Source organism: Lepidochelys kempii, chromosome 6 (assembly GCF_965140265.1).
Source record: "Lepidochelys kempii isolate rLepKem1 chromosome 6, rLepKem1.hap2, whole genome shotgun sequence".
Taxonomy (NCBI): Eukaryota; Metazoa; Chordata; order Testudines; family Cheloniidae; genus Lepidochelys; species Lepidochelys kempii.
The window spans coordinates 59,638,794-59,665,454 of NC_133261.1; the positions used below are offsets into that span (position 1 = coordinate 59,638,794).

The 26,661-nt window shown below is 45.0% G+C and overlaps 1 protein-coding gene across 6 annotated transcripts in view; it reads left to right on the forward strand.

Annotated features, from left to right (window-relative positions):
• The window catches only part of LOC140912881 (transmembrane protein 263-like), a 313,599-nt gene that overhangs the window by 277,034 nt on the left and 9,904 nt on the right, over positions 1-26,661 (forward strand). The window lies entirely within an intron of this gene.

A 26,661-nucleotide genomic window follows, 5' to 3' on the forward strand; every position in this document is an offset into this window, starting at 1 on the left:
AACTGTTGAGGTTTTCAGACACAGACCATGGTTCAGATTTTTCTCACCAGCCCTCTTAGCAGCTATGCATTAAAAACATTTCTAAGCCTGACAGTTATCTGCATCCCACTATAACAGTGTACTGGAGGGGAGACAAGCACTGAGGAGTCACATACCAACCATGTGACCTATTGCAAAGACCACTGGACTGGAACTATTCCTAGTTCTGCCTCTGGCCTGCAGCATGACCTTGGGCAAGTCACTCCAACTCTCTGTGCCTCAGTTTCCTATCTATACAATGGGCATAATGGTGTGAAGTTCTTTGAGATATGCTGGTGAAAAGCAATCTGTATAAAAGGTAGATCTCTTTATTATTACACAGCCACACTAAATCAACTGCAAACCTAGGTCAGAACTATAACTATCTAAGTGATCACTAACTCCTACCAACAAACACTTTTGTTTCCATTTAAAAAATGGCAATAGCAAAAAACTTTAACACAGAGCTAAGATTACCAGGTGATCTCTTGTGCCACTCGCAAAATGAGTTCAGCAAAATTCAAACATCTGAAAACAGGAAATACAGAGTTACAGTAAGCATCCACACAACCTTAACTCTGCCCTGTTGGAGTGATGCCCCTCAACACCCATAAAAAAAATACTCCCTTTTCACTATAATGGACAGGCACTACCTGCACTTGCCCTACCCTCAAACACTGAGCCTACTCCTCTGACAGAATACCACACTTGTAAAATTTAACAACCACTTCATAACCTTTTACAACCTCTTCATACAGCATACCACCTAAACCTATGCTTTCCCCTCCCCAACATTAAATACACAGGCTGCTCTCGTAGTCTACCTCACTACTAACAATACCCATAGTGAGAAGACCCCAGTGCCCCACTGCTAACACAGTTTACACAATTCTGAGTTGAAATGATGCAGCCGTAAGATACACATGCACCTCTTTCCTTTGGTAACGCACGCAATGATCTCACCATGTCACAATCACAACTCTTCCAAGCTGCTCCACTTTATTTCTCCACCATTCAATGCAGCTACACCTAACACAGTGAATGCAGCTGGAGTGTATGCAGATTATTCCCAGTGGCTATTACCAGCTCTGAGGGGGCAGTGTTAAGGTTGTGTGTGCATTTACCTTCACTTTGTATTTTCTGGTTTTCAGAAGTCTGAGTTTTGCTGAATTTGATGTTCTGGAAGAGCATAAGCTATCGCCAGCATCCTTAACTCTGAATTAATGACGGTTTTTGCCATTTAATTCAGTAGAGTTTTCTGCGCTAAGTGTTTTACTCCTATTTGTTTCTGAAGTTCAGATTGAAAAGTCATATTAGATTAAGACCTCTACAGATGTTACTGCTGTGAAAGACTACCATGTCATTTTAGCAGGAACGGAGGCTGAGGTACTGCTGTGCTGATGGCGGCTGATGGAGACTCACTAATAAGATCTGATTTCATGAGCTTTGCATCCTATTAAGACAACTGGGGATCAGGACTGTGTGCCTGATAGAAAAATGCAAACAATGGGAAGTCACTTATGAATATTAATAGGATTTGAAACAATGCAAAGCAAAATTGTTGATGAGACTGGAAAAATAACATGGGGGAGGGAAAGCAACTGTTACACGATGTAACATGACCTCTGTCTCGCCTAGTCCCCTCCTGCACATGCCTATGCCTTGTCACTCAAAAACCCTGGGAAATTTGAAGATGCTGCTCTTCAATCTGATAGTTTTCCAGAATCAATCTCAGCTCCAAAGCCTGCTGCTTGTGTGTGGTGTGAGTATAATTGAAGAATCTGATCCATGAGAGAAGCCCCGTCCGCCAGCCCTCAATCTTCCCCAGCATCCCTGCCCAGGCACAAACCAACATCAGCTTCATGACTATTCAGAGAGTTGTTTTTAAAAGTAGCTTGGCTTATCTCTAATAACCTCCCTCCATGGGTGAGACATCATCCATGTCAATGATCTGTATGCATCTGTAACCTTGATACACCACATCAGCCAATAATGCTCCTCGCCCCTTGTCCACTCCCATGGTCCTGCAGTTTTGTGATTGGCTCAGAGCCACTGCCTGCCACACTCCTCTTCCTCATGGATCAGTTCCTCAGGCATAGCACAGGAAATAGTGGATTGCGTTTTGCAAGATCTGTTCTGTGATGCATAGCTGGAGGCAGCTTAGGTGTTTCCCAGAAATACCTGTGAGTGAGATTTACTTCTGTCGAAGAGGAGCCAATCTGTTCACAAGCTGCCCAAGGTAAGCGTCGTCCGCATCCCTCACCTCCTCCCGCACCCCAACCCCTTGTCCCAGCCCAGAGACCCCTCCTGCACCCTAAACCCTCATCATCAGCCCCACCCCAGAGTCCTCACCCCCTCCTGCACTCCAACCTCCTGCCCCAGCCCGGAGCCCGCTCCCCGCCTGAACTCCTCATTCTTGGCTGCAGCACCACCCCATAGCTGGTATCCCCTTCCACACCCCAAACCCCTGCCCCAGCCCAGAGCCTCCTCCCGCACTCTGACCTCATTTATGGTGCCATCCCAGAGCCCACACCCCCAGTCAGAGCCCTCACCCCCTTCTACACCCCAACCCTCTGTCCCAGCCCGGTGAAAATGAGTGAGTGAGGGTGGGGGAGAGTGAGCAACAGAGGGGGGGACAGAGTGAGCAGGAGGCGAGGCAGGGGCAAAGCCTCAGGGAAGGGGCAGGGCAAGGCATTCGGTTTAGTGAGATTCAAATGTTGGCAACCCTACCCCTTCTCCCAGCCTCACTCTCAACAGTAACTTTCTATATTTTTTTTATATAGCACATGAAAGTTGCATGGGATATTTGGATTATGGAAATTCATAACATGTTCTGGGCTCCCAGCTTGCTCACATTTTGTTTCTTACAATGTTGATCTCTCTGCAGAAGTGTTTGAAAATCTCTGGGACATTGATCAGCTTTCTTTACGCATGGTATTTTAACAATCACATTATTTAATAAAAGGACATGGTCACATTTTATTTATATAATTTGAGGTGTATTTTTAGCCTTTCCTCATCCTCCCCCCATGCTCTTTAGAAGAGAATAACGTTCCCTTCCCTTCCCTACCCAGTTTGATTTTTCATCACTAGATCTCAAAGCATTTTAGAAATGAAGATAAGTATCTCCATTTTACATATTGGGAAACTGAGGCACAGAGTGTTTAAGTGACTTGCCATCATGTATACAGGAGGACAGTGTCAAAGCCAGGAATAGAACCTAGGTGTCATGACTCCTAGTCCAGTGCCTTCTTCACCAGAATACACTGAATTAGGACACCAGCAAGATTGGTGCCATCAAGGTTGTACTTAGAATAGTCAGCAACTGTCAACTCTGGAGCTCATCACTTTAACACAATATTTTTATGTAGGTCCTACTTTAAATATTTTTCATTAATGGATTTGTGACCTGGGTTAATTTCCCTGCTCTACTCCAGACGTCCTGTGTGACCTTTGGCAATTCAATTAGTCTCTCTGTGCCTCAGTTTTCCCACCTATAAAATGTGGATAACAGCATTTCCCTACCTCATAGAGATGTTGTAAGGATAAATACATCAAAGGTTGTGAGATACAGTAATGGGAGCCAGATAAGTACCTAAAATAGAATTACCCATTTGATATTTGGAGATTTGAGATTAATTTATATTAAGACTCCAAAGAATGTTCTTTGTCAAAATAAGATCTCGGCAAACTTGACTGAAGGATCGGGCCCTAACACCAGTTAAATGAGTGAATAACTGGAGCAAGTCATCCTAATAAATCTGCGGTTCTCTTTAATTGCCTACTCCTTGAGTTCTTTGTAGCCAACTGACACTGAGGTTCACCAAATCAGCCTCCCATCCTGTCATCTCTGGGCCCCAATTGGTGAGAGGGGCTTCTTGTGCCTGGCCTCTGCAGGGAGACATTGCTTGTTTGCATTGTATTTGTGGCATAATTACAAATAGCACAGATCATTTTTATTAGCCAAGCTGTCTGCATTAAAATGATAGATTTTTTTGCATTATTAAGAACATCCAAGGGAGCTTCCATAGTGACAGGAAAAAGATAATTTTCCATTTAGCTTAAGAGCAGATGGTTACGGAAGCGTTCTAGGTAAATAAATTAAGAAGAAGCCACCCTCACTAATAGTTGAGTAAACAGGACTGGAAACGGTCTGCACAGAGACAGGCTTTTCCCTTCCTTTCCTGCAAGATCCTCGGTTCTGCTCTGCAGCCTACAGCCCCGCGTGGATGGTGTTTTAATTAATCAGTTTGCTTTTTGGCCCAAAGGCAAATGGAAAAATGTCTGACTCCTGCTAAACCAAGACTCCTAGCCAGGGGCAGCTCCTGTGAGCACTGCAAAATACCTGCCTAGGTAGTAAACTACAGCCAGGCTATATCAATGATCTTTATCAACCTTTTGAAAATGCCCATGATATCTAGGCACCAAGAGCTCTCTCGGAAAGGAATATTAGTATCATATTTTCATATTTGTATTGCAGTAGTTCTTGCTAAGTGTTGCATGCAAAAATACAGCCCTCACTCCAAAGAACGTACAATCTAACAAGACAAGGAACTTACAATAGAGGAAGAGAGATGCAGTCAGATGAAATACATGTCCTTCTGATAGAATTTGGTCATACTAAGGTCTGTTAGCACCCAGCAGTGATGGACAGAGCCAGATGTAGTGGTTCTCATGCTATCACCTAAAGCCACACAGTGTGCTATTGAGACGATGGGTAGGGGGACATAGCCCATAAGTAGGTCTTTTGCTTATGAAGGGGTTATAAATCCACTGTTTAGAAGAACTCCCTGGAATAAATTAATTTTTGCTCTGTTTTGGGGATTAGACCTCCTCTGTTGCTTTCAGTAATTGTAACAAGAAGATTTGCTCAGGCAGGGAGCTGTTTCAGCTACTGCACAGTATTGGTTAGAGGCCAGGTCCCGCTGTCCTTGGTGTAGCACATCCTAAAACACCTTATGGAGCGAGGTGCTTTCTGCCAAGCTCTCCAGTGAAACAAACACCATACTGTGTGCAGCTTGTAGCCTTCATAAGGATTCCTGTCACAGTGTATTTCTTAAATATTTTAAAAATCCTAAGGAAATCTCAATGACAACCCCTCTTTCCCCCCCATGAAGATAAGATTGTTAATATCTATGAACTAGCAAAGTGGCCTGACCTGTGAAGGAACACTGCAGTTTTCTCAAAAAACACAAAAGTTTAAAAATATGGAAATGCTTAGATGCTAAGGTGCTGGACACCTTCAAAATACGAAATAAGTTGGATAGATGTGCACAGTGAAAACCACATGACCAACCTTAACTCCTGCCACTGTATCACCACCGGAAGCCAGGTGACAATCCTGTCCTCAAGCAACATATATCTTCACCGCACCAGTGCCTCTGGAAATTGAGAAGTGCTCTGTATGGTCTTCCTAGCTCTTATTTGATAGACTGATTTTTCTCAACTGTAGCGTTTAAACAAAAGTGCATGTGTCTCAGCGAGCAATACTCTTACCTTCAAAATGATAAGCCAGTGCTGGACAGAAGCTTTCTGTTTGTTCACCGAAAGTAATCAGGACCTGGATTCTTCAGGACAACTCCCCATGGTATACTGAGGTTTCTGATGTGCAGAATACCCTTTCATGCACAACAGAGATACCGACTGGTAGGAATTGGACTGGAGGGAGCTATAACACATGGACAAAATGAGAGTTCCTTGACTACACAGGCAAATTACACGAAGCAGGCTTAAGATTTCCACAGCCACTCCTTAACTCCTTAAAGTTCTTATCTTCATTAACAATTCTGGATCAAAAGGTCTTCATCTTATAGGCAAGGTCTGTACGATAGGTTGTAACGGCATGACACAGAGTTAAGGTTGTTTGCATCCCTTTAAAACTGTGTCTCTCTTGAATATCTATTGGTTGGGTGTGTTTCTAAGTGTAACTTGACTGTGAATTTCCAGGTTTTTTCTGCCTTTTGGGTTTGCAGAACTGCAGTTTTCTTTGTAAGGGTGTTTTCCCTTAAATGATTGGATATTTAGGAATTTACTCTGAGAATTTAAAGATGTTAACGCTTTGGAATAGTTTTCTCACTTCATGACCTTGCAGATTCACTCTTTACTGCTGCACAGAGCAGGGCTGGTGTGCAGCTCTGGAGAGCACGTGTAGGTCTGGCCAGTGCCTCCTCTCTGCCCTGGGTAAAGCTCCCCATTGGCTGAGGTGCAGTTTTACAGTTCCTGTTTTTCCCAAGTTGCTGTCAGTCTGCTTAAAGAATTCACCCCAATTAATCATTAATGTGAGTGCTGAGGTGAGGATCAGGAAGCCATGAGCCTTCATGCCACCTGGGGAGGAAGGGGAGGAAATAGAGGTTGTATTACAATGTGTCTAGCTTGAATGTCTGCTTCCCCCATTGACCTGATACGAGCGCCTCATCTTTGTCCTCCCATCCCCTCTGCAGCCCGCTTCATGGGGAAATCAGCCCTAGCAAGTGAGTCTAACTCACAGGAAGTTATTACCGTCTGAGCCACTGACTGCAGCGGGAAACTTAAGTTCTCTTCATGCATTTTCACAAGGCAGCATCTCTCTGTAGCAAATATCCTGGTGGCGGTGGCAGGAGCAGCGGCTACTACTGCTGCCATTCTTTACTCTGCATCCACTCCATTTCTCTCCCCCTCCCCCGTCTGATGGCTCTTACATACACACTAAAAAGAAGCATAGAAGAGAATTCACAATGTCCTGCATTCTGGGCTTGCACTTTTCCCAAGACTAGCAAACCTGTGTTTTAATATGTGTTCAAAACTGAACCTTCACAGAGCGAGAATTGGCCAGCCAGCACTCCCCCTTTCAGCTGTGCTCTGGTTGGATTTTGCATGCTAAGCAAGGTCCGACCTGGCCAGTACCTGTCTGGGTGCTCTAGGAAGTGGTGTAGTGGACACAGTAGAGTTCTTCCCACTAAATGAATGCTTTGCTGTGGCGCTAGGGGACATTGCTGTTGGAGATGTTGTGTTATGAATTAAAACTGATATGGATATCCTTTTATGGTCATAAAAGTTCCCGTCTCATGTTGGAATGCTAGAATTCAGTGCACAAAGTAAGGCCTTCTAAATTTCCTTTCTTTCAAACAATATCCAGGCATGCAATATCCGTCTCCATGGCTGTTGCTCTTCTGACTGCTCAGAGGGCACTGAATGCTTTGAACCCCATGGCACTTTTTATGAGATCAGGCACAAGTTTTCTGGCCAAATTGCAATGCTTTCAGAACTCAACAATTCCTCCTGTTCTTGTTGTTCTCTTCCATGTATGAATGGAAAGCTTGATGCTCCAGGGATGTGAATCCAGAATCTTTCATCAAATTGAAGTTCATGTCCATAGAGCCTCTATTGGAACAGGCCTCTTTCCTCGGTCATAAAATATTTGTGGGGCAGATTGGTCAGAAGCAAGAAGGCCCTTCCAGGGTCTAAATACAGCATGATTCAGCTGTTTTCAGAAGAACTCCCTCCCAGAACCCATCATTCCTACACTGCATTAGCTTCTGGGAAGCTTTGGTGTGTAAAGACCAGTCGTGATCCAGGCCAGCTGTGAGAATAAATTTGCAAGCAGCCCTCTTTTGGCTCTTGCCGTAGCACTCTTTGAAAAGAGCCCTTCTCTGTCTCTCTGTGCCTTTTCAGAGACATAACCAATGTTTTCCACAAACGGAAAAGTTTACACTTCTCTGCTTGCTGCAGTTCCTGCCAGAATTTTTTTTTTTTTTAGTTGCCACAGCAACTACCTAGAGAAAGAATAATTAAAAAGCTCTGCCGCTGGTTATGCTTGTGCCCTGTTTGTTGTGCCCATGCATTTCCGTAGCACTGCATGAGGCCACAGAGGCAGTGATTGAAAGCTCTAATAACCCTAGTAATGGAGCCAATTATGGCAGCTAATGTTTCTGTTAAGAATACATGAATATATAAACCAGCATGTGTGTGGAAGGGTGGGGGAGACTTCCTGGACTGCGTGTAAAGCTTCCTGGATAGTCCCTAAGTGTGACCAGCCAATGTGCCTCTTGCCCTGCCTTGCTGGAGGACGACAGCCAGAGATCCAGCATTGGCTCATCTCCACGGTAGATAATTCAGGCACGCCGGCTCCCCGTCTGCTGTTACGCGGTCGGCTAACTGATGTCAGGAGCCATTACTGTTGACTTACGAGCATGGCCCTACACCACAAACATGTGTTTGTGCTTGTTGTAATTACGCTTCAGCCACCTTTGTGGGGAAGCCAGGTTGTGGGGCTTCTGCTGAAGGGGTCTCCCTGCGGAAAGCAGCTGCAATTTCCTGATAAATGGGGTAGTGCTTGCATGGAAATTGCAACCAGTTTCCCAAAGTTATGAGGGAAGCAGCCAGGAACACATTGAGCAGGACAGAACCAGCGGAGGTGTGCTAGCAACACTTTAACTAAAATGTTCCACCTCAGTCAGTGATACATGTGACACTCCCTAGGTGAAACATTCCTCCCAGGCCCCGTCTCAAAAACCCTATTGCTTCCATTCTCTTACCTCACCTCACTTCTTACCCCAAATCCATTTCTTCATTTGCCCCACCCCACTCCACTATGTACCTCCCTCACAGTAGCAACACTGCTGACAGGCCAGTGTCCTGCAGCCTCTGCTAGGGTGGTAAGCATGGCATCTTGTTACCTCTGACTGCAATGGTTGGGTGGGTGTGGAATGGGAATCCCTTTTGTTCTTGAGGGTCTCTCCAATTTGTTTATTCTTTCCTAGCTGAAGTATGGAGATGTAGTGGAACAGTTCTCTCTCGGGCAATTCAGAATAGGGTTACAGGAGGGGAAAAGGGACTTCAGTCTCTCCCAATATTGGCTCTTCATACTCCAGGCTGAAGCAGAAGAGGCAGGCACCAGACTGGAAGAGGCAGGCTGCAGGACTCCTGTTCAGAGCAGCAGCTTGGGCTCCTCTCTCCCTCCCCAGGTACCTGGGGCGTCAGGATGGGAAGGCTGAAAATGCGACGTGATGCAGTTCCCTCTGTGCACCTAGACACACTGATGAGAGATGCAAGCCCTTTGCAGCCACTGCTGAGATCAAGCAATAGTGTGCACATTCAGAGGACTGGAAACTTCAGCAGAGCCAGCCTTAGCATTTTGGTGCAGGTTATGAAATAGTGTTCTGTCATCTCCCTGCCAAAGGTAGCCAATTTCTGTCTGCAGGTATCATGCTGCTATGAATAGGCCCTACCTGAAAATTCTGGAGAGGGTCAGTGAGCTGATCCATTCGACTACGTCCCTAACATTAAAGTGGGTCCCCCAGTTTCATGTTGCAGAAGCGGAATCTTGCTGCATATTACTTTTAATTTCTTTTAATATTTACTGTGCATTCCCATAGTACATGGAGGCCTCATTGTATTGAGTGCTATACAAACATAAGACATGGGCCCTGCCCTGAAGAGTTCACAATCTAAGTTGATCAGTGACATGTGAAAGATGGGATAAGAGAGAGAGAATCATCTGCTTATAAATGTATTTTGTTTGTATGGTTATAAATAGATCAAGTAGAAACACCAAAGTAACTCTAGTTGCCTGTCATGCCATCACTGGCTGCTTTTTATAGCTGTCATGGCAGAGGTGGGTCCTGGAGGATGTGAGAAAAGAGGACAGTGCTCTCATGCACCAGATGTAAATTGGCAGCGCTCCACTGAAGCCACCCAATGGAACCCAGGAATCTCTAACTTGCTCTAACCACTCTTCCTCCCATCCTTACCTTTACCACCCTATCCCTCAACCCCCAACCTCTTTTTGTAGGGTTACACTGGGGACCCTTCTTCTGTAAGTATTTGGGTGATTCTGTATAGATTTGTGCTGGGCAAACTTTCAAAGGTTCATATTTATGATAAACCCTCAAAATAGGGATTACCCCAACCTCTGGCCCAAACAAAGGCCTTAAAGTAGTCCGCAAAATAAGATGCTTCTATGTCATTGTCCCAGACATGAGGGAATGCTGGGACGTGCATTAATGGCAGGCTGGGACCATTGCTATTTCCAACTGATACCTCCAAGTAAAACAAGTGACTCTTTTTCCCTTCACCTGGCCACACCCAACTCTGTCACATGAAAATCCATTTCTATTATAAATCATTGAGCTGAATTTCTAACAGCAGTAAAAGGCCACCTGAAATAGATCGATAGAGAAGTTAACAACCAGTTTGTTACACCCGTAATAGCTGATCATATACCCTTGGCTATTAACTGCAGGCAAGGACCAGGTTCTGGGGGATAACTGGCAACATAAACAATGGCCTCATAATAGAGAATGAACTCTACGGAAGGGACAAAGCCTATTCAGCTGCAGAAAAAGGTGCTAGCTTTGAACAGCATCCAGGGGCTGCCATCAACCAGGTAGAAATTGGTCAGCTGCTGTGCAGGAAAGGAGATCTGAGAGCTGAGTGGACAGCATCAGTCTGAATTCAGTGGGCCCTATCCAGAAAGGCGCTCGAATGCCATGGTGAGGAATTTGGTATAAATTCCTCAGTAGATAGCTAGAGAGTTCAGATTGGGATCCAGGTCAGTCTTTTTTGATTCAGCCCATTACAGAAACAGGAATCAACCATGAAGTTGATGCAGAGACAAACTTTTACAAGATTTGTGGATGTTAGGACCTGGGAGTCAGTGATCACACCCATCATAATTGGAGTCTCCCGGCTTAATGTATCTTGGACCATGTGTTCAGAAATCAGCACCGACATTGTGTTGGCAGAATGTGTGTGCGTGATCACAAATAGGTTATTCCAGGAGCTTTCGTGGGGGCAGATGAATGCCGGTGCATAGCAGGCATGTGGTATGTGCACAAACTCTTTTAAACCATTTGGCTTTTTGTGTGGTGGTGGTCGATATTTAAGAGGGTTTCTTGCATGAGAATGCCCTAGTGTAAGGTCTGTCTGTCAGTAGGAGGAGGCCCATTGGGGGTGTCATAAATATAAAGGGAAGGGTAAACCCCTTTAAAATCCCTCCTGGCCAGAGGAAAAATCCTCTCACCTGTAAAGGGTTAAGAAGCTAGGATAACCTCGCTGGCACCTGACCAAAATGACCAATGAGGAGACAAGATACTTTCAAAAGCTGAGGGGAGGAAAAAACAAAGGGTCTGTCTGTGTGCCGGGGACAGAACAGGAATGGAGTCTTAGAACTTAGTAAGTAATCTAGCTAGATATGCGTTAGATTATGATTTATTTAAATGGCTGAGAAAATAAGCTGTGCTGGATAGAATGAATATTCCTGTCTGTGTGTCTCTTTTGTAACTTAAGGTTTTGCCTAGAGGGATTCTCTATGTTTTGAATCTAATTACCCTGTAAGGTATTTATCATCCTGATTTTACAGAGGTGATTCTTTTTACTGTTTCTTCTATTAAAATGTTTCGTTTCAAGAACTGAATGCTTTTTTCATTGTTCTAAGATCCAAGGGTTTGGGTCTGTGGTCACCTATGCAAATTGGTGAGGATTTTTACCAAACCTTCCCCAGGAAGTGGGGTGTAAGGGTTGGGAGGATTTTGGGGGGAAAGACGTTTCCAAACAACGTTTTCCCAATGAACCCAGATAAACGTTTGGTGGTGGCAGTGGAAGTCCAAGGGTAAAGGGTAAAATAGTTTGTACCTTGGGGAAGTTTTAACCTAAGCTGGTAAAAGTAAGCTTAGGAGGGTTTTCATGCAGGTCCCCACATCTGTACCCTAGAGTTCAGAGTGGGGAAGGAACTTTGACAGGGGGTTATTTAAATTGAGGAAGATTGTTCTTGCTTTTTTAAAACAAAAATAATATTCCAGGTATTGATCCCATTTTAAATCCTTGCTGGGATCAGGATGTGCGTTGAGTGTTCTCTAGCAATAACATCACCTTTACATGTGGGCTCCTAGGTACCACAGTCCAGGGTTGCCAACTTTCTGATTGCAGAAAACCGAACATCCTTGCTCTGCTCCTGCCCCAGCCCTTCTCCAACACCTCGCCCTCTGCTCACTCTCCCCCACCCTCGCTCACTAGCTCATTTTCACCGGACTGGAGCAGAGGGTTGGGGTACGGGAGGGGGTGAGGGCTCTTGCTGGAGGTGCAGGCTCTGGGGTGGGGCTTGAGGATGAGGGGTTTGGGGTGCAGGAGGGAGCTCTGGGCTGGGAGGTGGGGCCAAGGAATTTGGAGTGCAGGAGGTGGCTCCAGCCTGGGGCAGGGGATTGAGTGTGGGAGGGGGTGAGATCTCCAGCTGGGGTTGTGGACTCTGGGGTGGAGCTTGGGGTAAGGGATTTGGGGTGCAGGAGGGAATTCCAGGCTGGGGCCGAGGGGTTGGAGTGCAGGAAGGGGCTTGTGACTGGGGCAGGGGGTTGGAGTATGGGAGGAGGTTCAGGGTGCAGACTCCAGATGGCACTTACCTCAGGCAGCTCCCAGAAGCAGCTGGCATGTCCCTGTGGCCCTTAGGCACAGGGGCAGCCAGGTGGCTCTGCACGCTGCCCTCACCCACAAGCATCGCCCCCGCAGCTCCCATAGGCCGCAGTTCCCAGCCAATGGGATTAACGGAGCCAGCACTCAGTGTGGGGGCAGCACGCGGAGCCTCCCTGGCCACCCCTGTGCCTAAGGGCTGCAGGGACATGCCAGCCAGTTCCAGGAGCCACACGGAGCCAGGGCTGGCAGGGAGCCCTGCCTTAGCCCTGCTGCGCCACCGACTGGACTTTTAACAGTCCGGCCAGCAGTGTTGACTGGAGCTGCCAGGATCCCTTTTAGACCCGGCATTCCAGTCAAAAACCAGATGCCTGACAACCCAACCCTAGTAAATACTAATAAAAGTGATGGGCCTGTTTGGACTAGAGAGGTGACTTGGTGGGATTCCTGTTGCTGTGATGGTTCTGATTAAATCATTGCCGCTCTGGCCCTTCCCCAGATAAGTTTGTTATAAAAGGAAGTGAGGAAAGTAAAAGGTACATATGCTTTCTAATGGCTGCTCTGCTCAAGATGGAGCAGTGCATGCTGGGACCTGTAGTCTCTGAAGGTTGCACTTTATATTAGGAATAAGGGCAACAGCAAGCTCCATTTGGCCTACAGGCTGAGTTTGGGCACTCTGATGTGAAGCTAAAGGAGTGGCTGACAGGCAGATCTTGCAGCTCAATGCAGTGGCATCTGGAAGTACCCCTATGTAGTGTCGGTGAAGAAACCAACCATCCTGCCCTCCTAGCTGCAATGTTTGAAGCACTGCGGGTCATGGGAGGGGTATGAAAAAAGAAAAATAAAGGTCCTGGGGACTTACTGCCTGGGTGGATAGATGGACAGATTTTGGATAAGGCCACCTTGGCCCAGTGTGGGGTGGGGATGTTGCAGCAGAGTCAGAAATGGTATTTCAGTGGGAATTTGAATTCAGCTGAGTTATTTGTGACTCTATCTCCAGCACCTGTTCCTGCGTCCCTCTGAGCAACAATCCACAGCATGTGTGTAGTGGTGGTGGGGCGCCCAGTATTTCCTCACATTTTACAGCAGCAAAAACATATCCGCGTAACACGGCTGGGCTTCATCAGGGCACTGAGGCTAATAAGTTTCTTCTTAAATTGCAGGTCTAAAAGGCTGGTGTAGTTGTTGAATTGTTTTCTCTTTGGGCCATTTGCTCTCAGGAATATCAGTTGGTATTTTCAAAAAGAAAAGGAGTACTTGTGGCACCTTAGAGACTAACCAATTTATTTGAGCATGAGCTTTCGTGAGCTACAGCTCACTTCATCGGATGCATACCGTGGAAACTGCAGCAGACTTTATATACACACAGAGAATATGAAACAATACCTCCTCCCACCCCACTGTCCTGCTGGTAATAGCTTATCTAAAGTGATCATCAAGTTGGGCCATTTCCAGCACAAATCCAGGTTTTCTCACCCTCCACCCTCCCACACAAATTCACTCTCCTGCTGGTGATAGCCCATCCAAAGTGACAACTCTCTACACAATGTGCATGATAATCAAGTTGGGCCATTTCCTGCACAAATCCAGGTTCTCTTATCCCCTCACCCCCCTCCCAAAAACCACACACACAAACTCACTATCCTGCTGGTAATAGCTCATCCAAAGTGACCACTCTCCCTACAATGTGCATGATAATCAAGGTGAGCCATTTCCAGCACAAATCCAGGTTTTCTCACCCCCCCCCCCATCCCCATACACACACAAACTCACTCTCCTGCTGGTAATAGCTCATCCAAACTGACCACTCTCCAAGTTTAAATCCAAGTTAAACCAGAACATCTGGGGGGGGGGGGGGGGGAGTAGGAAAAAACAAGGGGAAATAGGTTACCTTGCATAATGACTTAGCCACTCCCAGTCTCTATTTAAGCCTAAATTAATAGTATCCAATTTGCAAATGAATTCCAATTCAGCAGTTTCTCGCTGGAGTCTGGATTTGAAATTTTTTTGTTTTAAGATAGCGACCTTCATGTCTGTGATTGCGTGACCAGAGAGATTGAAGTGTTCTCCGACTGGTTTATGAATGTTATAATTCTTGACATCTGATTTGTGTCCATTTATTCTTTTACGTAGAGACTGTCCAGTTTGACCAATGTAAATGGCAGAGGGGCATTGCTGGCACATGATGGCATATATCACATTGGTGGATGTGCAGGTGAACGAGCCTCTGATAGTGTGGCTGATGTTATTAGGCCCTGTGATGATGTCCCCTGAATAGATATGTGGGCACAGTTGGCAACGGGCTTTGTTGCAAGGATAAGTTCCTGGGTTAGTGGTTCTGTTGTGTGGTATGTGGTTGTTGGTGAGTATTTGCTTCAGGTTGCGGGGCTGTCTGTAGGCAAGGACTGGCCTGTCTCCCAAGATTTGTGAGAGTGTTGGGTCATCCTTTAGGATAGGTTGTAGATCCTTAATAATGCGTTGGAGGGGTTTTCAGGGGACACCATCACAGGGCCTAATAACATCAGCCACACTATCAGAGGCTCGTTCAACCAGAACAGCCCGATAACTCTGCAAGTGGCTGGGATTCTCTTGGCATAGGTGCTGCTGGAAAAGGTGACTTTATTGTTCCCCATGTAAATGTGTCACAGCACAGACAGGGAAAACACTTTGCAGACATGCCATGGACAATGGAATTCCTGAAACCCTTGCACGTCATCTTCCATTGACATATCTGTCTGTCCCAGAACACATCCGAGAGCAGCTGTATTAAGGAAAAGTGTGCCTATGGCTGGAGGTCCAGCAGGTCAAGCTAATACCCCCCCACCACTGCCCTTCTGAACACAACAGGCTCTTCCCATGGCTATAGGCAAACTCATGGCTTTGGCTCTGGGAAAGGTTTCTAATCATTCTTTGTTTAGCCCAGTCATGAAGAGAAAATTCCCAGTATCGGTTTTTAGAGAGAAGGGCCAGATTTTCAGCAGTGCTAAGCGGATGATCCGGATCAAGTCAATGGGAGCTGCAGATGCTTGGGCCCCTGTAGATCTGGCCTGTAATTGTCACTGTTGCTTGTTGTCTGAAGCTTCTAGGAGGATTTTACAAATTATTTCCTTCCCTGCCCATAATTTTTACCTCCTCCTTCCCCTGTGCCCCAACTTCCTTAATGGGGAATCTTGCTTTGTTTGCCTTCTCTGCCCTTCTTAGGTGATCTGTTTCTGCAGGTCTGGGCAGAGTTGATAATTAACTTGTGCTCCCTCTACTGCCTGGCTAGTTGTGTACCAGCAAAGTGCACAGTAATTGTAGGTCCTACATATTATTTTCAAATTCTCAGATGGAGTGGATTTGAAAAAAGAAACTACTGAATAATCTGAGATTCAACATAGGGTGATATCATTCGTCTGTACTAGTAGGAATGTGTTGAGCACCTCCAGGCAGGCCAGCCTTCAAGACCGGGGGAGGAGTGGGGTCATGACAGTCGCAGGCAGTGTCAGCTTGACATCCAAAGGTCAGTTCATATCCTAGAGACTATATGGCCTTTGAGGGCTGATTGATCTGATCTATGCTATAGGAGTATGGGTTAGAAAAAGTAACTTTGTTTTTATCTCTTTATGCCAAAGAGAAACATGCCATATGTTGTCATTAAATATCCATGCTTCTCCAGTCCTCCCTATCTTTACCACTGTCCCAACCATGTATGCAGCAGGATTTATAGCAGTATATGAAATGGGTCACCTAGTGGAAAGGTAACCTGCAGAAAGGGTCTTGTTTGACTGCCTTTCTCCCATTGCCTGGAGATATGCCCTGCAGACTGAAGTCCATCAGCAAACAAGGATGGTCAGAAAGCAGAATGGTGAGGGTCTGAGACCTTCAACCCACAGGGCACTATGGAAATACTTGAGATTTGGCCACTCTTCTCCAGGCAGTTACAGGAAATGCCCAGAGATAGTGTCAAGACTGATTCAGGAATCAACCAGCCAAGAGATGTCTGGGGCTTCTCCACTCCTTAGCTTGGGCTTAGTTTCCTCATTGCCTGCTTGGTGGGAGTGGGGAAGGAAAGCAGCCGTAAGTTAGTGCAAAACCTCTGGAGTGGAACTTGAGAAGTGCATCTGTCTTCAGGAGGAGGAGGAGGGAAGTTTAATGCTGTCATCTCTCAGTTATTCTGGATGTTTCATCCACTATTGGAGGGAGAACTTCCTGAGGGAGGCCTAAATATCCAGTCAGCTCTGAGAGCAAAACCAGCCCCCAACTCCACTGAAAAGCTGCCTCATATGTCACAGCAGTGATGGTTCCAAGGCATCTGCGGCCTTAGTTACTGAAGGATTGACTGCTTGAGTAACTACATGGAAGTTGAAGAATACAGTCCCTGTTGCAATATTGGAATCTCCCTTGGCCACAAATGATCCAAAAGAGCCTGCATGCAAGATACAGGAAGATGGGTGTGGAAGAAATTTTCACTCTAAGAGCGCTTTTACATACCTAGGAAGCAGCTGTTTGTCTGTGCAGCACAAGGAAGGGAGATTTGTTGTCCCCTTGAACAATGTTAGTACCGCCTTAATTTGTGTATTCAGCTCTTAGATACCATGGTGATAGGCTTTTCATAACAATATTTTATATAGCGCTTTTCATCAGTAGACCATAAAGTGCTTCACAGTTTTTAATATGTTTATCCTCACAACACACTTGCGAGGTAGGGAAGTGCTATTGTCCCCATTTTGGGGGAGGTGGAGGGTATGTGTGTTTAGAAGTGATAGAGGGAAAGGGTGAATTTTGGGACAAGGGGTTTACCTTTGGGTATCACTTTTGCTCTGGATGAGGTCTGACAGTGGGACACATGAGACATGAATTGGTTGTGTTCTTTCTCTTCCAGCTTTGCTGCTGGGGAGGAGCATTCTAGCCACTCATCTGCCATCTCCCTGATCCCTGCCCATGCATGGGTGCAGCACTCTCCTCTCTAAAGCTGGCAGGCTAAGTTTATAAACAAGCTTTTGAGACTTAGCCACTGAATGTGCCATATCGGCAGAACAACAGTGGGCTTCCTCTGGCTCTAGCACCTGCCAAGTGCGGCACTGCACTGGGGTGGGCAAGCGTAGCTAGTCTTGCAGCCCTGATGAGAATAATGTGTGATCAGAGCAGTCTGTTCTTTCCTGATGCCCTTTTAGCTCAAGGAATCATGTAAAGCTTCTGAGACTGACTGGGCAGCTCCCCTGATTACAGTATCGCTAATGCCAAAAGCTCAAAAACTGTGTCAGACCCCAAAAAATCATGAGATTTATTTTCAAAGAATGTTTCAGTCTTCCTTTCTCTCTCTCGATTTCTGAGCTCCCCCCGTGGGAATCTGACAATTCAACTTGGCGTTTCTGGTCCACTTGTTGGTGACAACCATCTTGATGCAAAGCAACAGCATTCATTACCCAGATACTACAAAGAAGGGAAGAGCAATGGCAGCTAAGACTGTAAACCAGCTTCCATCCAGCTGAATTTTGGGATTAAGGGACAGGACGGCGATAGAACATGACTGTTTAAACAGAACTTGTGGGGTTATGCTGATAGATGCATAACGAGTAGTGTGAATTTTGGCCCCAAACTGCAGGAGCTCTCACTAGGGGCTCGAACTGCGACTGGGGCTCCATTGTGTTCAGCACTGCACAGACAGTCCCTGCCCTGGAGACCTTGCAATCTCATGGAGGTGAGCTTGACATAGGAGCAGGAACTGGCACTTGCCAAACTCATCTCACATATGGGCATGCAAACATTCATTAGATGGAAACCAGTTTTAATTAGGGCTGTTGATTAATCGCAGTTAACTCATGCGATTAAATAAAAAAAATTAATCATGAGTAAAAAAATTAATTGCAGTTTAAATCGCACTGTTAAACAATCGAATGCCAATTGAAATGTATTAAATATTTTGGATGTTTTTCTACATTTCAAAATATATTGATGTCAATTACAACACAGAATGCAAAGTATACTCTGCTCACTTTATATTATTTTTATTACAAATATTTGCACTGTGAAAATGGTAAACAAAAGAAATAGTATTTTTCAATTCACCTCATACAAGTACTGTAGTGCAATCTCTTTATAGTGAAAGTGCAACTCACAAATGTAGATTTTTTTTGTTACATAATTGCACTCAAAAACAAAACAATGTAAAACTTTAGAGCCTACAAGTCCACTCAGTCCTACTTCTTGTTCAGCCAATCGCTAAGACAAACAAGCTTGTTTACATTTACAGGAGATAATGCTGCCTGCTTCTTATTTATGTCACCTGAAAGTGAGAACAAACATTCACATGCTACTTTTGTAGCTGGCATTGCAAGGTTTTTACATGCCAAATATGCTAAACATTCGTATGCCCCTTCATGCTTTGTTCACCATTCCAGAGAACATGCTTCCATACTGATGATGCTCGTTAAAAAAATAATGCGTTAATTAAATTTGTGACTGAACTCCTTGGGGGAGAATTGTATGTCTCCTACTCTGTGTTTTACCCACATTCTGCCATATATTTCATGTTATAGCAGTCTTGGAGGATGACCCAGCATGTTGTTCATTTTAAGAACACTTTCACTGCAGATTTGACAAAATGCAAAGAAGGTACCAATATGAGATTTCTAAAGATAGCTAGAGCACTCGACCCAAGATTTAAGAATCTGAAGTGCCTTGCAAAATCTGATCAGGACAGGGTGTGGAGCATGCTTTCAGAAGTCTTAAAAGAGCCAACACTCTGATGCAGAAACTACAGAACCCGAACCACCAAAAAAGAAAATCTACCTTCTGTTGGTGGCATCTGACTCAGATGATGAAAATGAACATGTGTCAGTCCTCACTGCTTTGGATCATTATTGAGCAGAGCCCATGATGGACGCATGTCCTTTGGCATGGTGGTTGAAGCATGAAGGGACATATGAATCTTTAGCATATCTGGCATGTAAATATCTTTCAACGCTGGCTACAAGAGTGCCATGTTCTCACTTTCAGGTGACATTGTAAACAAGAAGCGGGCAGCATTATCTCCTGCACATGTAAACAAACTTGTTTGTCTGAGCAATTGGCTGAACAAGAAGTAGGACTGAGTGGTCTTGTAGGCACTAAAGTTTGACATTGTTTTGGTTTTGAATGCAGGTTTTTTTGTGAATAATTCTACATATGTAAGTTCAGCTTTCATGATAAAGAGATTGCACTACAGTATTTGTATTAAGTGAATTGGAAAATACTATTTATTTTATTTTCACAGTGCAAATATTTATAAAAAATAAATATAAAGTGAGCACTGTACACTTCGCATTCTGTGTTGCAATTGAAATCAATATAATTGAAAATGTGGAAAACATCCAAAAATGTTTAAATAAATGGTATTCTATTATTGTTTAACAGCACATTAAGTGCGATTAATTTTTTTAAATGCTTGACCGCCCTAGTTTTAATCCTTGTTGAGCTGGGCAGGAGTTAAACTGGTGACCTGTAGGTGGAAAACTCTATAGCTTATTAGCAATACCCTGAGGCTGCCACTCCCCCAGGAACACTGATGTGACACCTTTTGAGAATAAGGCTTGCTTTCTGGAAAGAAGTTTACTAAATCTATGTTCTGCCCTTTAGGAGTTTACACAGGCAGGGTCTTCCACTCTCTGGAAACACAGTCAAAATGTCCTACACACTGCTGTCACTCTCAAACACACTCTGGGCTTGTCTACACGAACACTTAGTTCATAGTAAATGGGGGTGTGAATCTTCCACATTCTTGCCTGCTGCCCACTAAGTGTTCATGTGGACCTTGCTGATGTGCACTACAAGTTCCCTGGTGCACTTTAATCTACTCCCGTTTCAAAGCAGGTTGATCAAAGGGTACTAGGAAACTTTTAGTGCAGGGCAGCAGGGTCCACGCAGACTATTAGTGTGCAGCAGGTTTGTGAGGGATAGATTAACAGCCCAGCATACCACCAACCAAGTGTTCATAGAGACAAGCCCTCAGCTTCCCACAAGCCTGTTCCAGAAGGGACAGCCCCTGTTAACCAATATACAAGCACTAGAAATTGCAACAGAAGAATAAATATTAACACAACAATGAAAGTAACTTCTAAGCAAAATGTTTTACAATATAGAATCATTGCAACAATTACTTCAGGGTCCTTACACTAGCTCTTATACATGTATTTTTTCTACTTCTGGTGTTCCACAGCAGAGTCTGAACCCACAAACTTGATACCCACAGCACAGTCCTCTTCTACTGCAGCAATAGAAGTGAGTGGGATTCCCTACAGGGATACTCAACACACACGTTGTGAGTGGGTTACACGAGTATATCTGAAACAAAGACTGGGCAGCAAGATTCCTGATTTCTAGCTGTGGAAACAGTTTGTAGCAGGGCTGGCCTTACCATGAGATGAACTGAGGTGGCTGCCTCAGGTGCCAGACCGGGGGGGGGCGCCACTAGGACCCAGAGTGTAGAAAATTGTGTCTGCTGCTGGTGCATATGTCTTCTCTCTGCTCTAGATGCACAGAGATGGTGGAGTGCTGAGCTGGAGGAAGGAGGGCACAAGAGACATAACAGGCAGGCAGGAGAAAAGGTGAGAGGGAATAACAGAAAGCAGCAGGAGCTGCAGGGAGAGAGAGGAGGAGGAGGAGCCTCTTATGTACCTCTCCAGCACCCCCAGGAGCCTGGACTGATTAATCTCAGGGAGCTTCCTGTTTCCTGCTGCTTCCCTGAACCCACTTGAGGAGAACAGCCAGTCAACTGAAGTAGTAGGAGCCAGTTAGGCCCTTAAGATGCTGATATCTTCCCTCAGTCAGGCCCTGCTACCAGCCTGCTTATTTGTCCCCTTCAACTGAGTGTTGAGAGCCACTATAGCTGACATAGAACAGCAGTCATGAGTGAAAGAAGAAAACGCCCCCCTGGGGCAGCATTCAGAAAAAGAAAGAAAGCAAAGGAAGCTTTTCTATCTAAGCAGGAAGGAACTTTCCTACGATACATAGACACAAATGTTCACGGTGAGCCTTCCGGCCCCAGTGAGGATGTGAGTGGTGAGGAGATGCCTGATCTTCCAGTCAGTCAGTCAGAGTGCAGGTGACCTGGCAGCTACTGCAGCATCCATATCTCCATCTCAAATGGATGTAACCATGCACATTCCTGAAGAAAAGTGTAGATCAGAGAAGAGTGTGGTGGAGGCGCAAGAAACAGCTGCTGCTGAGTTTAGTTCCTTAAGTCTAGATGATCCAGGACTGTGGACCCACTTGAGTGGTAGCTTGAGGGACTTCCTTGTAGTGGATGGGCCACAGCAAGTGAAAAACTTCATGTTCCCCAAAGACCATGAAAATAGAAGTTTCCATCCAACACATTACTGACGTGAAATCCCCAGTGGTGACAAAGTGGAGAGGCCATGGCTTATGTACTCAAAAACCCAGAATGCTGCATACTGTTTTTGTTGCAAACGCTTCCAGTCTAATGTTCCAGCCACGTTGGGTTCTACAGGAACAAAGGACTGGAAAAATCTGGCTAGAAATCTGGTATGCATGAGAAGGCAGCAAATCACCAGAGAGTATTCCGTAGGTGGAAAGAGCTTGAGATGAGACTAAGGTTAAAGGGCACCATAGACGATCAGCATCAAGAGAAGATTGCACCAGAGTCTCTTTACTGGCAAAATGTTCTGAAAAGGCTCATTGTCATTGTGAGAACGCTTGCAACCCAAAACCTAGCACTGTGTGACACTTCAGATCAGTTGTATGTGCCAAACAATGGAAACTTCCTTAAAATTGTAGAGCTGATGGCTGAGTTTGATGGCTCCATGTCTAGTTGGCAGCCGGTATCAAGTGGAGTGTCCCAAGGGTCGGTCCTGGGGCCGGTTTTGTTCAATATCTTCATAAATGATCTGGAGGATGGTGTGGATTGCACTCTCAGCAAATTTGCGGATGACACTAAACTAGGAGGAGTGGTAGATACGGTGGCAGGTAGGGACAGGATACAGAGGGACCTAGACAAATTGGAGGATTGGGCCAAAAGAAATCTGATGAGGTTCAACAAGGATAAGTGCAGGGTCCTGCACTTAGGACAGAAGAATCCAATGCACCGCTACAGACTAGGGACCGAATGGCTAGGCAGCAGTTCTGCGGAAAAGGACCTAGGGGTGACAGTGGACGAGAAGCTGGATATGAGTCAACAGTGTGCCCTTGTTGCCAAGAGGGCCAATGGCATTTTGGAATGTATAAGTAGGGGCATAGCCAGCAGATCGAGGGACATGATCGTTTCCCTCTATTCGACATTGGTGAGGCCTCGTCTGGAGTACTGTGTCCAGTTTTGGGCCCCACACTACAAGAAGGATGTGGATAAATTGGAGAAAGTCCAGCGAAGGGCAACAAAAATGATTAGGGGTCTGGAACACATGACTTAAGAGGAGAGGCTGAGGGAACTGGGATTGTTTAGTCTGCAGAAGAGAAGAATGAGGGGGGATTTGATAGCTGCTTTCAATTACCTGAGAGGTGGTTCCAAAGAGGGTGGTTCTAGACTATTCTCAGTGGTAGAAGAGGACAGGACAAGGAGTAATGGTCTCAAGTTGCAGTGGGGGAGGTTTAGGTTGGATATTAGGAAAAACTTTTTCACTAGGAGGGTGGTGAAACACTGGAATGCGTTACCTAGGGAGGTGGTAGAATCTCCTTCCTTAGAAGTTTTTAAGGTCAGGCTTGACAAAGTCCTGGCTGGGATGATTTAATTGGGGATTGGTCCTGCTTTGAGCAGGGGGTTGGACTAGATGACCTACTGAGGTCCCTTCCAACCCTGATATTCTATGATTCTATGGTACTCCAGGAGCATCTAAGAAGAGTCATCACCCAAGAAATGTACACACACCACTACCTTGGAAAACAATTCAAAATGAGATCATACAGTTACTTGCAACAAAAGTCAAACAGAAGATTGTGGCAGATCTGAAGTCAGCAAGATATTACTCTGTTATTCTGGACTGCACACCTGACATCAGCCATACGGAACAAATTACTTTAATGGTGTGTTTTGTAACAACAACAGAATCTAGTGAAAATGTCCCTGCAATGGTGACTGTCAGAGCATTTTCTAGAATGTATTGACATTGATGATACTACAGGAGCTGGTATGACAAATGTGCTTCTTAAAAAGCTGGAAGATACGGGACTTGCGATAGCTGACATGAGAGGTCAGGGCTAAGATAATGTTGCCAACATGAGAGGAAAGAACAGAGGAGTGCAGACATGGATCCAAGAGTTAAACCCTCAAGCTTTTTTTGTCCCATGCAGTTCTCATTCATTGAACTTGGTGGTCAGTGATGCAGCATCCACTTCTAGCGAGGCTGCTTAATTTTTTAATGTAATTCAAAGCATCTATGTATGTTTCTCTGCATCAACTCATCAATGGCAAATTTTGAAGCCACATCTGGGAACATCCTCTCTGACATGAAACCACTAAGTGCCACATGATGGGAAAGTCGAGTGGAGGCGATAAAGCCTATCAAACACCAAACTGGGAAGAGAGATGATGCCATAGTTGCCATTATGGAGGATAATGCTATGACAGGAACTGTTCGTGGGAGAATAGTGGCAGAGGGAAATGGAATCACCAGAAACATACAAAACTTCAAATTTCTGTGTGGCTTAGTGTTGTTGCATGACATATTGTTTGAAATAAATGTTGTAATCAAGAGACTCCAAGGTATTGACCTTGATATATCTGGAGCAATGGAACAACTGGACAAAGCAAAGTCATACCTACAGCCTTACCGGTCAGATGAGGGATTTCAAAATGTTCTGAAGAGTGTACAGAAGTTGGCAGAGGAACTTCACACTGAAGCTATTTTCCCACCCATTCAAGAATACAAGAGTCAGTGAAGAAGACATTTTGATTACAAGGCATGGGATAATCCCATAAGAGACCCCAAAAACCAATTCAAAGTTGAATTCTTTAACCAGGTGCTAGATTGTGCAATACAGTCAGTTAAAGAACATTTCATACAGCTCAAGGAACACAGCAGTCTATTTGGGATATTGTATGATATTCCAAAACTCCTCAGTATACCTGAAGAAGACCTACACCAGCAATGCAGGGCACTAGAGACAGTGTTGACACATGATGACATGCGCGATATTGATGCGAGTGATTTAGGTGACGAACTGAAAGCCCTTTCAAGGTACATTTCAGCAGGATCAACTCCAAAGTCTGTTCTGGAATATATGTGCACAGATAAGATGACCACCCTCTTTCCAAATGCTTTTGTTGCTCTGCGCATACTTCTGACACTTCCTGTAACAGTTGCCAGTGGAGGACACAGCTTCTCCAAGCTGAAGTTAATAAAAACACATCTACGCTCTACAATGATACAGGAAAGGCTGGTCGGCCTTGCAACCATCTCAATAGAGCATGAGCTGGCCCAGACTGTGGACCTTCAGCAGGAAGCAGTTCAAATCTTTGCAACCAAGAAGGTACGGAAAGCACCACTTTGATTATTCAAACAGATAAAAATGCCAGTGTTTACTATGCAGACAAGAAAAGTTACATTTGCTGTTCAAGCATTTGAAAGTTACGTGTTACTTAAAATTTTTGAACAAGGCATTTTAAGTTGTTAGTTCTCCTTTATTAGGGTAGGTAGCAGAGCAGTACCATGAGAGGAGTGGAACAGGAAGAAGGCACAACTGAGACCTTTCAAAGTTTTGGCCCAAACTTTGGGGTATGGGGGGCGTCATTTGAGCTCCCCGCCTCAGGTGCCAAAATGTTGTGGGCCAGCCCTGGTTTGTAGTCTAGTAGTTGCAGACAGTATAATCTATTGTAACAACAAACCATTTAGGTCATCTGCAGGGACTGAACGTAGGACCTCTGGTGTAAAAGCATGAGCCTCTGCCACTTGAGCGAAGGAACCTGATCTCTTTGTGCACAAGCAGTAGCAGAATCATAAACCTCTAAAGTAGGTCAAGCTGCTAGACACAGAGCCGTACTGTGTTAGTGTGGGTTATAGAATCATCAAATTTGCCATGTTTCTGCTGAAAGACTCTGGCAAAGTGGATGAGCCTTGAAACTGTTCTAACTGAGATGTAGGTTCTACTGCTAGGCCTGCCTGAAGTGTCCTTGTCCAAGCTCTCAGATGTCTTGCCGGTGAAATGGGTGAATGACGGGTACCTCTTCAAAGGTAGCCATATGAAGCCTTGTTTAATGAGGGGCACAGACATAGTAACAGCCGTCAGTGGAAAAGCTAGTACTAGAAGTCAGAATCTGTGGGCTTGCATTTCAGGCCTCCGTCCCTGTCAGATGAGTTCTGCTGCTGTCATATGCCAGCAGCAGGGACTGAAATTATGTTACTACCAATAAAATCCTCAGATGTGGCAACTCATAGCCAGTGTGGGACAGAGGAGGCTGGAGCCTGCAGGGATCTGTGAATCTGCCATAGGCTAAAACCCACCAGGGAGTGCCAGGGCATAGAAGAAGTGCCATTTCTTCTAGCAGGTTGAAGTATGTTGTTTACTCCCATTGTTTGTCAAGCCCTCCTAGAAGCGTGACAATGACCTTTATTTCTCGCCAGTTTTTGTCCTTTCACAAATATTAATTATTTTTCTCCTGTGTTTATATCTGCGCTGAATTAACAGGGCTGTTTTTAACTGGAGCCGCTAGCTTGTTTAGGGGCTTTTCATTTCAGATACCATAAATATCTGCTAAAAACAGCTCTGAGCACAACTACTACCACCAAACCAGTGGGGCAGGGAGGGGACACAGAAAATGGAGTTTGCATGGGTCTGACAAAAAAGGAGGTTTAAAAAAAATCTCTTCAGCTGAGTGGCAGGTGATTTTTAAAGAAAATAACATCTAGATTCTGAAAGCTTTATCCGTCAGATTATAACAGTTTCATGCCTCTGAGACTCTGTTGAGCCCTGGGACTGCTTTGTGGGTTTGTTTGGTGATTCGAATGTGGAAAATAACAATAATATTTACTGCAGTCAAATCTAAAGATCCCAACTTGAGATCAAGGCCCCATTGGCCTAGCATTGCACGCGCACAAGTAAGAGATGATCTCTGCCTCAAAGAGCTTACAGTTCTAAATCTCCTAGTGGCCATGGGACCCCAGCAGGAAGATAAATAACATGGGTTTCGGATGCGGATTTAGATTATCCATTCCCACTAGGCCTTCAACCAAAGGCTTTGTCTGATGCAAGAGCTCAGAGACTGAACAGGGAAGATAAGCTGATGGCAGACTGGAACCACTGAAAAAATTAGGTTCAGCCAAGCTAGGTTTGAGGCTTTTTAGTGCTTACAGCACG